The following is a 13,439-nucleotide window of genomic DNA, read 5'->3' on the forward strand; positions in this document are numbered from 1 at the left end:
AAAAACAATGTGTTACCTTAATTAGAAAATCAACAAATAGGTTTATGGAGGACATATAAATATTTCTCTAGATCTATGAAGGGACACATAAAGGTATGAGAGCTGACATGAATAAATCAGACTCCATTTACACTGCTCTGTCAGAATATGCATGTGCAATATGCATATTTATTCTTGCCTTACTATGTCCTTTCTGTAACAGATTTTTGAATGTGAGGGTCAAATTTCTACCAGCTGATTAGTTACACTGTTGTAATAAGAAAATATGCAGTGTCTGCAACCCCCTAGGGGAGGAATAGCCTTATAAAATATTTAATCAGACATTAGTCCCATTGCAGGGAAAGGACTGTAATTTTACCTAAAGTAGTCATACAAAACACAGAGGAAAAAAAATCTGATATCCTTTAAAGGGGAACTGTACTAAAAAAAAAACACTAATTATCTTAACTTTCGAAGAGCCCCTGATCCCTCCATGCCTGGCCGTGGTTAGGTCCTGCGCCATCTTGGAGTCATCTGTCCTTCAACTGTGGAGGACGTTTCAGGTGCTGTCATGATATTCCTTATTCTTTATCTTTTTGGGTATGTCAATCAGTCGTTCAGGCACGATATCTGCTGACGTAACCTGCTATAACGATAAAATATCCTCGCTAATCTTAGTCCGAAGCCTTCATGAAGTATTATTAGCAAGTTAGCAAGTATTCCGGGAGGCACTGCGCTCCCATTCAGTCTTTACTGCCACAGTGGTTAGGACAGAAGGGAAGGAGCATACATGCAGGTGGTGTTGGGAGGGTAATTTTTATACCAGTTTGTTACAAAATGGCAACCATACTGTATATTAATTTAGAAAATGCTAATTTAATGCTAAGTTTATATATTTACCTGATTCAAAAAGCACAGCTACACAATGCAGCAAGCTTACCAGCCAGGTGCTGCTGTCTTGATGATGCTGACCACTACAATGATGGTGTACATCATTGTATAGTTTGATGTGAGAGTCCCCAGGAAGGACCGATAACTGTTATCATAATTAGTAGACATAACAAATGGTTTGTGGAATTGGGGAAACTATACCAACCATCACACCATTGTATCTATGAAGGCAGCCATGGTTGTCACACTAGGCTGCCCTCCGGATTTAAACTACAGGTAGACCTCAGGTTACATATGAGATAGGGACTGTATGTTCTTAAGTTGAATTTTTATTTACTCCTTCCTCCCTTTTCCATGGAACTAAACAGAGCTGGGTGTACAGAGCTTCGTTCTACTGTCTCTGGAAACAAAGAAAGATAGTTTCCAGCAACAGTGTGTATGCAACCTTAGGGACAGATTGCTTTGATTTTACATATTCTTCTGTCTCTGTTTTCTTTCAAATTCAATCATGTTGTCATTGACACAAAAATATACAAATAAAAAAATGAAAATGTATAAATTAATACTGGGCTCTCACACGCATTACACAAAAGCTACACTTATAGCTGATGTTTTTTGGCTGGAATGGTGTCAACCTTACGCCCAGCAGGGTACAGGCAGCACTATTGAGAGCTTCTTACTAAATTGAGGCATCCTAAAACCGGTATGGTGCCACTAAGGATGCCACAATGCTGAGAACAGACTGTCTGGAGATGCCAGCTCTCAGGCTGGTGCAGTGTTTCTCAACAAAGGGGAACCCCTGACATTCAGGTCTTCAGGGAACCCCTTCTATAATTACTATATCTGTAGCTCACAGTACATTAGTATGGTTGTCAGAAGGAAAAATGCCTCATTGCTGGCCAATGGTAAGAAAGTCACCCTTACAGATGGCCAACAACATTATTGGGGTCACTGACTTGGAAAGTACACATTTCTTATTGCTCAAGGTACCTCTAGCAATCTCCAGAAGGAATCCTGTTTGAGAAACCCTGGGTTGGTGTGTGGCTCAGGTTGCCGTCCTGTCCTATGTGGTCCTAAGTGATTTCTTGTTTTATTACTACATTTAGAATAGTTCTCTGAAATGTATTACTTATTTAATGAATATTTAGGACAAGTTTTCAGCTTACCTTTAGTAATGCTTGAGCTCTTAGCTGTTTGGACCTGTCTTCAAAAATACTAAAACTGTCACTAGAGCCATTCAGTTAATGTCAAATGTGTTGTTTGGGTTTATCAGAGTGAAGAAGATTAATCTGATGATTAGGATTTATAAGCCAAATTTGTTGCTTTTCAGCAGTAAACAGTTATTAGGTATATCAGATGAGTGATAGTATAATTTTCTCATTACGTAGACCTTTAGATATGCAATAGTTTATAAAGCTGCTAAGGGAGAAGGCATTACAGTTCTTAATCTTTAAATGTAAATGTTCATTGCTTAACTTTACTTTCTGATCTTACAGAAACAAAGCACAAATATATTTAATTACATACAAGCTAATTATTTCTATGTCTACAAAGCTGATGTCCAAGAAGTAGAAATAACACCCAAGAGAAAAACCTTGTCCGTGAGGCAGGAATATTTGTTGAACTGATTACAACTCTTTTCCTTGATTGGGAATTAGTTGTATTACTTCCTAATGAAATCATTGTAGAGCCTGGTTTGAACATTCAAAGGTATTCAGACCATAAATTGCACTACATATTCAAGGTGTATATGCAGGTATGTGAGTCATAAGGCAGCTTGAGGCTCCTATCTCCTCCTAATTACAAAATCCCAATATAGCATTCATGCAAGCATTCCTTTAATTGTATTATATATGTATACATGTAGGTATTGCTGAGGCCACAAAATAAAGACATGCCCCCAGGGCATTGTCTGTTAAATTTTAAAAACCATAATTTTAAATGATGTCATATTTATGTATGTGACTAACCAAGTGAAGGGCAGAACATTTGTCATTTATTCATAATACTTGACAGGGCCAATGCTATCTTTAGTGTTTGGGACTGCACAGAAGGCTGGAGCAATTGTTCTTGTGATGTATTGCCACATTGTTTTTGCACACTTATTTTCTACTCATGACCATATTTGAATGTATGGACTTATATATGTCTTATTGTAAATATATTGTAGCAAATCAAATACATTTTGGCATCACTTCACACCCATTTCACATTTGACACATTCACACATACATATATTCACACCCATGGATTCTTTCTGAATAGCTGATGTGACTTTCCATGAAGATTTTTTGAATAAATACACAATTTTGTGTATACCCAGAAAAAGCCAATCCTGTTCTTAACACTTCCCAATAATTATAATATTCTCACCCTTTGCCTCACTCCATTTCCTTCTTTAGTAACTTTTTAAGATTTAATTTAATAAATGTATTTAATATTTATTCTTTTGGCTTTCTTATTTCTTCCAGGGTGAAGTCTGCCTAGAGTTTCTAAGGAGAAGCTGTGAAGTTGGTGGTTGTGTTGAACAGACTTAGCACAGCTGGTCATCAGATTGGTTAATATTTTTACGTGAAAGCCAACATCCAATCATAAAGCCTTCTCATCTTTAAACAGAACTGTTAGTTGGACTGTTAGTTAGGTGGCAGTTTTATTCACAAAAGCTAACCTACAAGAACACCATCTGCCTCTCTAAAGCAGGTAATGCATTGGGGATATTGTTACCCATTTCATGGGTGGATGGTGTCTTACATGATTTGCAATGATAATTCTGCTTTGAATTCAGTTTCTTGAAAACCTGGCTGTTGGGTAATGGTGCCCACTTTGACAGTGGTTCACATGATTTAAACTGTTTATTTCTATTTGAGTTTTGGTGTTTAAGGCTTGAATACCTAAAATTGTTGGTTATACAGTGTTTATGTTTATGGTTCATAAATTTATAAAATTAGGTAAATTTTAATTCAAAACTTCATAAAGAGCTGTGGTCAAAACCTTTCCATATTCTTAGTTAGGACTCCTTCCCTTCCTGTGTTGACAGATTGCTGTAGGATGATTTGTGTCTAAACTCAAAGGAGTGCATCTCATGGCCTTACTGCACCTACAAACAGAAATTCTAACCATGTCTGAATGAAATAAAGAAGAATGCCGAATTCGAACACCATTGAAGTCAATGGTGGGGGAATTCGGGTTATTTTTAGGGACTATTAAGGGCTGCAAGAGCAATCAGATTGCTCTTGCAGCATTTTACTAGTTGTCTGTGTTCTTGGATAGAGGGAGCCCTGTGTTCTTGGGTAGAGAAACTCTATCCAGGAACACACACTACAGGACTGCAACAGCGATCCTGATTGCTGTTGCTAGTAGTATGTGCCCCGGGGATCGCCTCAAGTCACAGCTGTGACCACAAAGTTCCCACGGTCATGTGACCGTGGGAACTGAACTGCAGATGAACACTGTTGTTCCACTATGATCCCCGGGGCACTACAGGTTAATTAACTTGTACTGCCCTGGGGATCACACACTGCAATAATTGATTAGCTTAGTGTGCAATCCCCGGGACACAAACACTCAATAAATGAATTTAACAATAATTTTTATTTTTTTTTTATTTTTTTTTAATCCGAATTTTTACCGTTGAATCTTGTTTTTTTCAGGTTGGGTCTACCCGAGTTCGAACAGCCATTTTCGGGTCGAATATAAAGACAACCGGAATTCGAACACCAACACTACTTACAACAGCAATTCTGAAAACATTCAGAACTGAGATAAGTGTAGTCATTTGTGCAACAATCTGGGTTAAAAAATGAATAACCTAAAGAGCAAAACTGGTGAGATTATCAATATTCCGAGTCTAAGTAAAGGGTAGTCCAGGACTACCAGAATCTAGAAACTACAGTACACCCTAAATAATCTATAATGAATTTATTTAGAGCACTGGCAACACTGCTGGAAATAAATACAAGGACAAGCTCTAGTATAGTGGCCAGTTAAAACAAACTAGGTATTTTCTGTCGGATACAAAGAATAACCATGAAATAAGTAAATAGCACACCACTATGGGTTATATTTACGACATTCCCTCAAAATTTTGTGGGAATCAATTACTGCCATTGAAACACACAGACTTGAAAGATTTATATGAATAAATGTTTGAGGGAATGTCCATATTGATATTTTTAAAGCAGAAATGAACTAAAAAAAAAACTCACCTTAACTTTTGCAGATCCCTCTGGAGCTTTCCTGAAATGGGTCCCACTCTGTCCTGTAATACGCCTACGTCCCAGTGCAAAGGAAGGGCCAGGCACCGCCATCTTCTTTCTTCTTCTTCTGGCTATTGCCTACGTCACCCAATCTCACAGTCTTTCTCTCACAAATCTGCGGTCTTTTGATCAGTTATGGAGACATAAATGAATAGAGCTGAGTAGATGTGTAGGTCAAACTTGATAAAAATGGATATGCATTTTATTTAGCATTTTATCAATATATTTAATCCATTATTATTTCTTTAATTTATTGCTAGTATCCCCATACCTATGTTATATAGCAACAGCTACTAGATTATAGGACAACATATAATTTTAATAAAAGGCACATTTTTAAAGGTGTATGGATATGGGCATGTATGTTTTACTTACTGCAGATTTTTGGAAGAAAATGGTGGGTACTACTGGAAGCATTTGGTTACTAATATAGTACGTGTCTTATGTTCTCTAGTACTGTCAAGTTTCATGGGGTGCATTTTATGTTTTGCATGATGATGTCCTTAAATTTTATTCCTATATTTATTCCTATATTCCTATATTTTTCAGACAGAAAATTGCTATTATTTTTGGCACCAGCCATGGTTGTTAAACATTGAAATGAAAGGAAGGTGCTATATCGTCTGTATAAATCTATAGCAGTAAAATGCCTGCAACATTGTACAGGATCTTCATATCTTCGACATAGTCCCACATTGTTCAACTTTCCTTTTTATACAAAAGACTCCAGAAGGCTCAGAAAATAAATGTACAGGCCTATACTTTTTCATAATTCAATTCAGCAACGATCATAAAATGTCTACACAGGTAACCGGCAATTTAGAAGATTTAACCAAAAAGCTGCATAACATACTAACAGGCAGGCTGGATTAAGTTGGTCAGTTTAAATGCAATACTGTATACTAGAATCATGTCGCCTTAAATTTATTTTTAAACCCCCTACCGGCACATTTCTGTCTGGATGTCTTTATATGTCTAAAAGCGGTACATTGTTTTTCATGAAAATTTATTTTACAGTATAATATAATAGTATGAGTATAATAAAGTTTGAAACACGTTTATATATTTGATATTTGGTAGAACTGACCTTATATATTTCTTAACAGATGCCAAAAAAATGTTTTAATGAAAAATAATACCAGTGTGCACCAGCTACACCAATGTCACAGAGATGAAAGGGATTTCTTAGCAGGGACCTAGCATCTTATACAAGCAACAAGAAAGGTTCTGAGGAACGTGGAAGTGAGAGAAGTTACTGTTTTAAAGATATAATTATGTGTGTGGAGTTGATTTTAAATTATCAGACTGTTAACAACCTTCTTTTATCTGAAAAAAACAGCCAACATCAGCCTAAAAATGTTAAATGAACATGTTAAAAATGTTAAAATGAACCTAGAGCTCCATCTAATAGGTGGCAATGCAATTTTTATCTAAAAAAGATTGTGAGGCCTGTAACGAGCGAGGAAAGGAGCATAGGGGAAGGCAGTCATGACTGGGCAGACAAGGAACAGACAGCAAAGGGTTAAGTTTTTTGGTCGGAAGAGAACGAAAAGGACAGAACTAAACCAAGCTGTGGATTTCATGGGAAAACAATTATCTGGATGTTTACTGAGTAACAGTGACTTAGGTAATGTAAAGCTACGTACACATGTCCAATGGTTCTCACCAGATTATCGGCTCAGGGCCGATACTGGATGAGAATCTGGCATGTGTACAGGGCTCGTCCTCCATCATCTGAACGACCGTCCTGGCAGATCCACGGAAGATGGATGACGAACAATCCTAATGCAAGGGCAGAGGGAGAGGTAGCTCAGCAGGGTGCCGCTCCATCTTTCTCCCCCTCCCCACTCCATAGAGTAGAACGGTTCTGTATGTGCAGCACTCATTCATGCATCGTGCAGTCCTTAGTCACTGGAAAGGATCGTGAAAGATCCTTTCCAACGACTATAATTGCACTTGTGTATGCAGCTACAAGAGGCCAGTGTCCTGAATCTTTCTGGATATCCATAAAACCCATATATAAATGTATGCCCAGCATAGTCATGTGTGCTACAGTCTTATATGGCTGTACGATCTTTATGTAATAACCTAAAACTTGCCACAGACAATACATTTGCTGTAAAATATTTAATCTAAATCTAAATATAGATTAACCAACAGATGTGTAATGATATGCACAAAGTGATTAATTTATCTTCACTCAGTTCAGACAAACTATCACTATTGTTGTTAGATATTGTACAGCCATAGTGTAATGTATATGGCATGACATGTACATTTACTTTACATTTCAGGATTATGACACTAAACATGTTTTAAAGTATGTTAAAAAAGTTTGGATTGAGTGGGGAAAAAAAATTAAACATTTTGTCAAAAAAAAAGAAAATAAAAAGTGAATAGTACATTCCAATAGTTATATATTAACTGTCCTAAAAAAATATAATAGCCATTCTTACATGTAATATATGTAAATATGATACTTTGAAACCAACCAGAAAAGGATTTTCCTCTGCTTCGGAGGCCCTTTTCTTGGTGCAGGCACTGCCAACCCCAATAACAAATCCATTCTTCCACATAGCGAAGGCTTTAATTCTTCCTGAAACCTAAAGGTTTGGAGTGGGACACCTCATATAACCCCCACTCCCCCCAAAAAAAACAGGGCTAAAATACTACACGCCCAATTTAAGTGCAATCAACTAGATTGCTGAAATCCATGTGATGTGAGCACTAACATGACCTATCTAATTAATCTGCATTTATTGAGACAGACATTTGCACTCCATATTTGTGTGTGGCAGTCAGTAAGAATATATACCAAAAAAACGTGTGTTGAGTATCAAAATAATTGGTTTCATTTTCTCATCAAGATTAGGTTATACACATTCTAACATTTAAAAGACTTATACATGACATGCCTACATAAATCCTTTAAATTATATGCTTGGATGCCTGTGGTTTTTTTTATTTATTAAATGAAAAATAAAAAGGAAAAAATTGTATAGGTTCATATTAGAGTGTAAATCAGAACCACCTCCATGCCTGGGTGCCCCCCTCCCAAAAAAGAACATTGAACAAATACCCCTTTCTGCACTATACCAGGTCTTCCCTCAGTATTGGGGGATTCCAAGGTTTTCCTATCCATGCTTACCACAGCTGCAATTACACTTCTACAGCCACATACACAACAAGAGCTCAGGTCTAACTACAAATTTAATACACATGATTTGTTGTTGTATAATACCAATGAAAGCCATTGCAGAAACATTACAATACAAAACTAAATGTGATAACCTGTAGATCTCTAGGATTCTCTTTAGAATTACAAATGAAATAACACAAACATTGCCTACGTTGATCAGCAACATCTGATCCATGAATACACAATGAGGCCTTGTAATGGTTACATTACAAACAGCAAACATAACAAGCATACTGGCAATTAAATACTTATATAGTGAATCGATGGGAATTAAGAGTTACCTAATACGACACCACTATACTACTTAATACTTGTCTTTACCCAATTTTAGTTTATGGTAATTCAACATTCTGTTTAGTTGAGTTGTTGTTTCTCACGGGTCGGTGAGTTGGAATGTGTTGAAGGTCCTCCACATGACCCTATAATTGCCATGTTCCGCCCTGAAATTTGGTCTCTATCATACACAATCTTCGTTTGTGGATTAGCTGCTGATGGTGACATTTTTGCCAGGGTTTTGATGGCCTAGAATCACTTGCTCAGGTTTCAGAGAGTAAATTTTGCTGGGCAGATCATGGTGGGCCAGGATCAGTTATTGCAATTCATCTGTTGGATAATCTATTATTATTATTATTATTATTATTAAACAGGATTTATATAGCGCCAACATATTACGCAGCGCTGTACATTAAATAGGCATTGCAAATGACAGACAGGTCTTCCCTCAGTATTGGGGGATTCCAAGGTTTTCCTATCCATGCTTACCACAGCTGCAATTACACTTCTACAGCCACATACACAACAAGAGCCCAGGTCTAACTACAAATTTAATACACTTGAATTGCTGTTGTATAATACTAATGAAAGCCATTGCAGAAACATGACAAAATAAAAAAACAAAACTAAATGTGTAAATTCGTAGATCTCTAGGATTCTCTTTAGAATTACAAATGAAATAACACAAACATTGCCTACATTGATCAGCAACATCTGATCCATGAATACACAATGAGGCCTTTATTGGTTACATTACAAACAGCAAACATAACTAGCATACTGGCAATTAAATACTTATATAGTGAATCGATGGGAATTAAGAGTTACCTAATACGACACCACTATATTACCTAATACTTGTCTTTACCCAATTTTGGTTTATGGTAATACAAAATCCTGTTTAATTGAGTTTTTGTTTTCTCACGGGTCAGTGAGTGGGAATGTGTTGAAAATCCTCCACATGACCCTATAATTGCCATGTTTAGACCTGAAATTTGGTCTCGATCATACACAATGGTAGCACTGCAGGTCGTGCCGGTGCCGCTGCTCCTAATCGCAGGCATGGGCGCCGGGTTCTATCTCTCAGGTAACACTACCTATGTTCTTACGCAGCGCTGTACATTAAATAGGGATTGCAAATGACAGACAGACAGTGATACAGGAGGAGAGGACCCTGCCCGAAGAGCTTACAATTTTGAAATAAGTTCCTAGTTTGTTATTAGAGGTTTCAAGTGTATAGGTATAAAGGGCAGATTTGAGAAATGTTTTCACATTACACATCAACATACTTTGTACAGTATACTAACATAGTAACATACTGTACAAATACTTACCTAAGCCAATATAAACACATAACTGCTGAATGTAACATTCACCACTTAATTAAAAATCAAGCACATGTATATGAAATAAAACATTTACCATGATGAACAGGAACAGCTTGGGGGAAAACAGTAGATTTCAAAGTAACTTCTTCTAAAAAACAATGGGCCTAATTTATTAAAGTTCTCCAAGACTGGAGAGGATACACTTCCAGCAGTGAAGCTGGGTGAGAAGCAAACCAGGAATGGATCTGGTCCAGGTTTGAAAACATTTGGTAATAAATAGCAAATTACATTCCAAGTCTGCTGGGTAACCCAGCTTCATCAATGACAGTGTATTCAGCCTTGGAGAGATTTAATAAATCAAGCCCAATGGCTCTGATTTGTCAAAGCTTTCCAATATTGGAGAAGATAGACTATAAAAGGAGAAGGTGACCCAGCAAACCAGGAATGAATTGCTAAAAAATGATTTGCTTTTAGTTATCAAATGTTTTCAATCCCGAATCAGATCCATCAGATCCAGGTTTAATGGATCACCCAGGTTCTCCCATGACAGGCTATCTTTTCCACACTTTGAGCTTTAGAAAATCATGTCCATCATCATGTAACAACACCTACAAGTGATTTAATGTTTTAGGAAATGTTTATTCGAAAATATCAATCCAGAAATGTGGACCTGTTTTTTCCTGTATTTTTTAAAAATATATTTTATTAAGGAATACTTATATCTAAACTGAAGTTAGCCTGTTGTTAAAGTATATTCTCATTGGCTGGTGGTTGTCAGGTATGGTCCACTGGTCCACTAAGAAAAACAAGTATGGAGTCACATTTTAACAAGGAACAAGACCAGATATAGTATAGACATAATATAACATATTTAAGTATATAAAGCAGCCATATTGAAAAGTGGATCAAACAATTAAACATACAATGTGTGACAAATAAACTTTGTGGAATGATGGCAATGTGAGTAAGGATGGAAGCAAATACCTAGTTCTGTGACAATACAGTATATACAAAATGATTAAGGTAAATTATGTAAAGGAAGTTTTTAGTGTTGTTATGTTACTAAAAGTGTCTACAGATAGCAGCCCCAGGCGTCCAACAATATGTATATATAAAAATAAATATACAAATATATTGGTAAATAAATATCACATTGAAAGTAAATAAATAATTACATATAACAATTTGATTTGATTTAGGCTGAGTTAAGTTAACCAACCTGGGTAAAGCCAGTAGGATTTACTCTGTGGTGTAATTGTCAGTATAAGATGTGCAGCATGAGTGTACTGGATGAAAAATGACTATATGAAATATAAAGGTGTATACAAAATTTAGGAGAAAAAAAAATGGATGCCAGATTTACTTGCTTTGAGGTTCCTCTTTTATGCACAGTGCTCCATTAGGGAATGTTAATCTGGCGCTTTAAACCCCGGCTGTCAGAAGACATAAGACCTTGCAATTTGCCATGGCCCCTGAAAAAGGAAATAGGCATCTTTGTTGGATAAGAAAAACACGAGGTACAGTGACAGCACAGTGCTAAGAGACTGTCACAGATCCCTGCAGGTCCAGGGGATCTGTGCCTCCTTCAGTGCCACCCACCTCCCACTCCCCTGCTGCCAGCACCAGCTCTGCTAAGGCATCATCTCCGCAGCTCACTTCCTGGTCCAGGTCATGTGACTCTCAGTCAACTGCTCCACTACCTCAGGGGACTAGAGTTTTTCGCAAACATGCTCCCCCTGTTGGTGGAGATGTGAACACCACCAACCTCTAGCCTCCACGACCCCCTCTGGTGGTGGGATAGGATGCAGCAGGTCACATGGCTCCATTCATCACATGACCTGCCTTTAAAAGGAAGTGAAGGACAACAGGAAATTGCCTGAACAAAGAGTTCCTTTGGCTGTTTCCAGCCGTTGGCTGTTTTGTTGATTGTATTGCTCCTGATTCTTTGTGTACCGACCTTGGCTTGACCTTGACTACTCCTGATCGCTGCCTGCCCTGACCTCTGGCTTGCCTGACTACTCATTGTTCTTTGTTCAAGTACTAAGTCTTATTTCTGTCTGTCAGCAGTCACCTGCCTCTGCGTGGACAGGGGCTGCAACCTGGCAGTTGCCCGCAGCGCCACATCCTCACCTCTAGAGGCTCTGGTGAAGACCGGGCAACTGCTTAGACTCTATGCCCTGTGAACAACTGAGCCGGTAGCACAGAGGGTCAACTATCCTGCCGTGCAACACCATGACAGATACATTGTATATTGTCTCTTGGGGTCTTTTAGGGTAAAAAAATTATCCTGAAAAAGTCACAAAACCTACTCTCTTTAGTTCTGTGCTACAAAACATATGCATCGAGTAAAGATTTACAAAAAAAAGTTAATATTTTGGACCACTAATTGGCCAGTACCTGTTTAAAATCTGAACTTCAACATGGCATAGCCTAGAATGCATCCAATTGTTGGGGTAGACAATTATTCCTAATTTTTTTGTTGACAACCCCAATATGACTCTTTCCTGTTTGCTGCCTGTACTGATCTCAGTCACATCCTTAATCTCTCAATTACAAATGCTCTGACTCCAAGGATTCCTCACCTGCTGACTGACCACCTGTGTATGACCACTGGCTTAATCCTCCTAACTACAAATTCTCTGACCGGATTGGAAATTTTGCTTGGATCTCTACCTTTCTGTGTATGACCCTTGGTCTTGTCACATTGGCCCATAGTTATGAGTAGATAGAGAACTTGAATTAAATAGACAGGATCATAGTTTTGAATTATCATTAGCTAGTGTTGCCTATATTGGGTTTGGCTATTTGTTACTTCATTGGCTTTGGCTAATCAAGAGCGGCTTTCTTGGCTCAGCGAGAGCTGCTATGTTTTAAAAGATATGCTTACAACAGTTTTGGTGGTGCACACACGTTCAAATTTTGTGATAATATTCAAATGAGTGACAAATGAAATGAACGAGCATTGTATGAAAAAGCGCTATTCTGTTCTATGGAAAAGGGAGAACAAGCAAGTGCCTGCTCAGTATATTAGTAAACAGGTAAAGGCTAAAAATAATTTAAGAACAAAATACCATTTCCGGAGTAAACCAACACACCAACCAATATACTAATCAGGCAAAGGAATTAAATTTGATATGACAGGATTTGGCCAAATAAAAGTCATCTACATATCTTGGCAAACATTAGGAAAAAAACCCCAAAAACTTTATCCTAGTAGCAACCGGCAGAGAAATCAATACAACGAAATGTAAAAATGAATACCTTTTAAATTGCATTTGATTTAACAGGATTTGGACATATATTTGTATACTTCAGTAATGTATGTCATATGGTAATAATACATTCACATATGTAAAATACATCAATGTATATATCCTAATAAAAATCAACTACATTATTGCAAAACAACAGAGGTAAAAAAGATCATTATTTGATAGGGAAACCAATACACAAGCCTGGATTATTTTTGACTTTCTAGTACAGTTGATTTGACAGGATACAGTCAAACAAACA

The sequence above is a fragment of the Pyxicephalus adspersus genome, chromosome 7 (assembly GCF_032062135.1).
Source record: "Pyxicephalus adspersus chromosome 7, UCB_Pads_2.0, whole genome shotgun sequence".
NCBI lineage: Eukaryota > Metazoa > Chordata > Amphibia > Anura > Pyxicephalidae > Pyxicephalus > Pyxicephalus adspersus.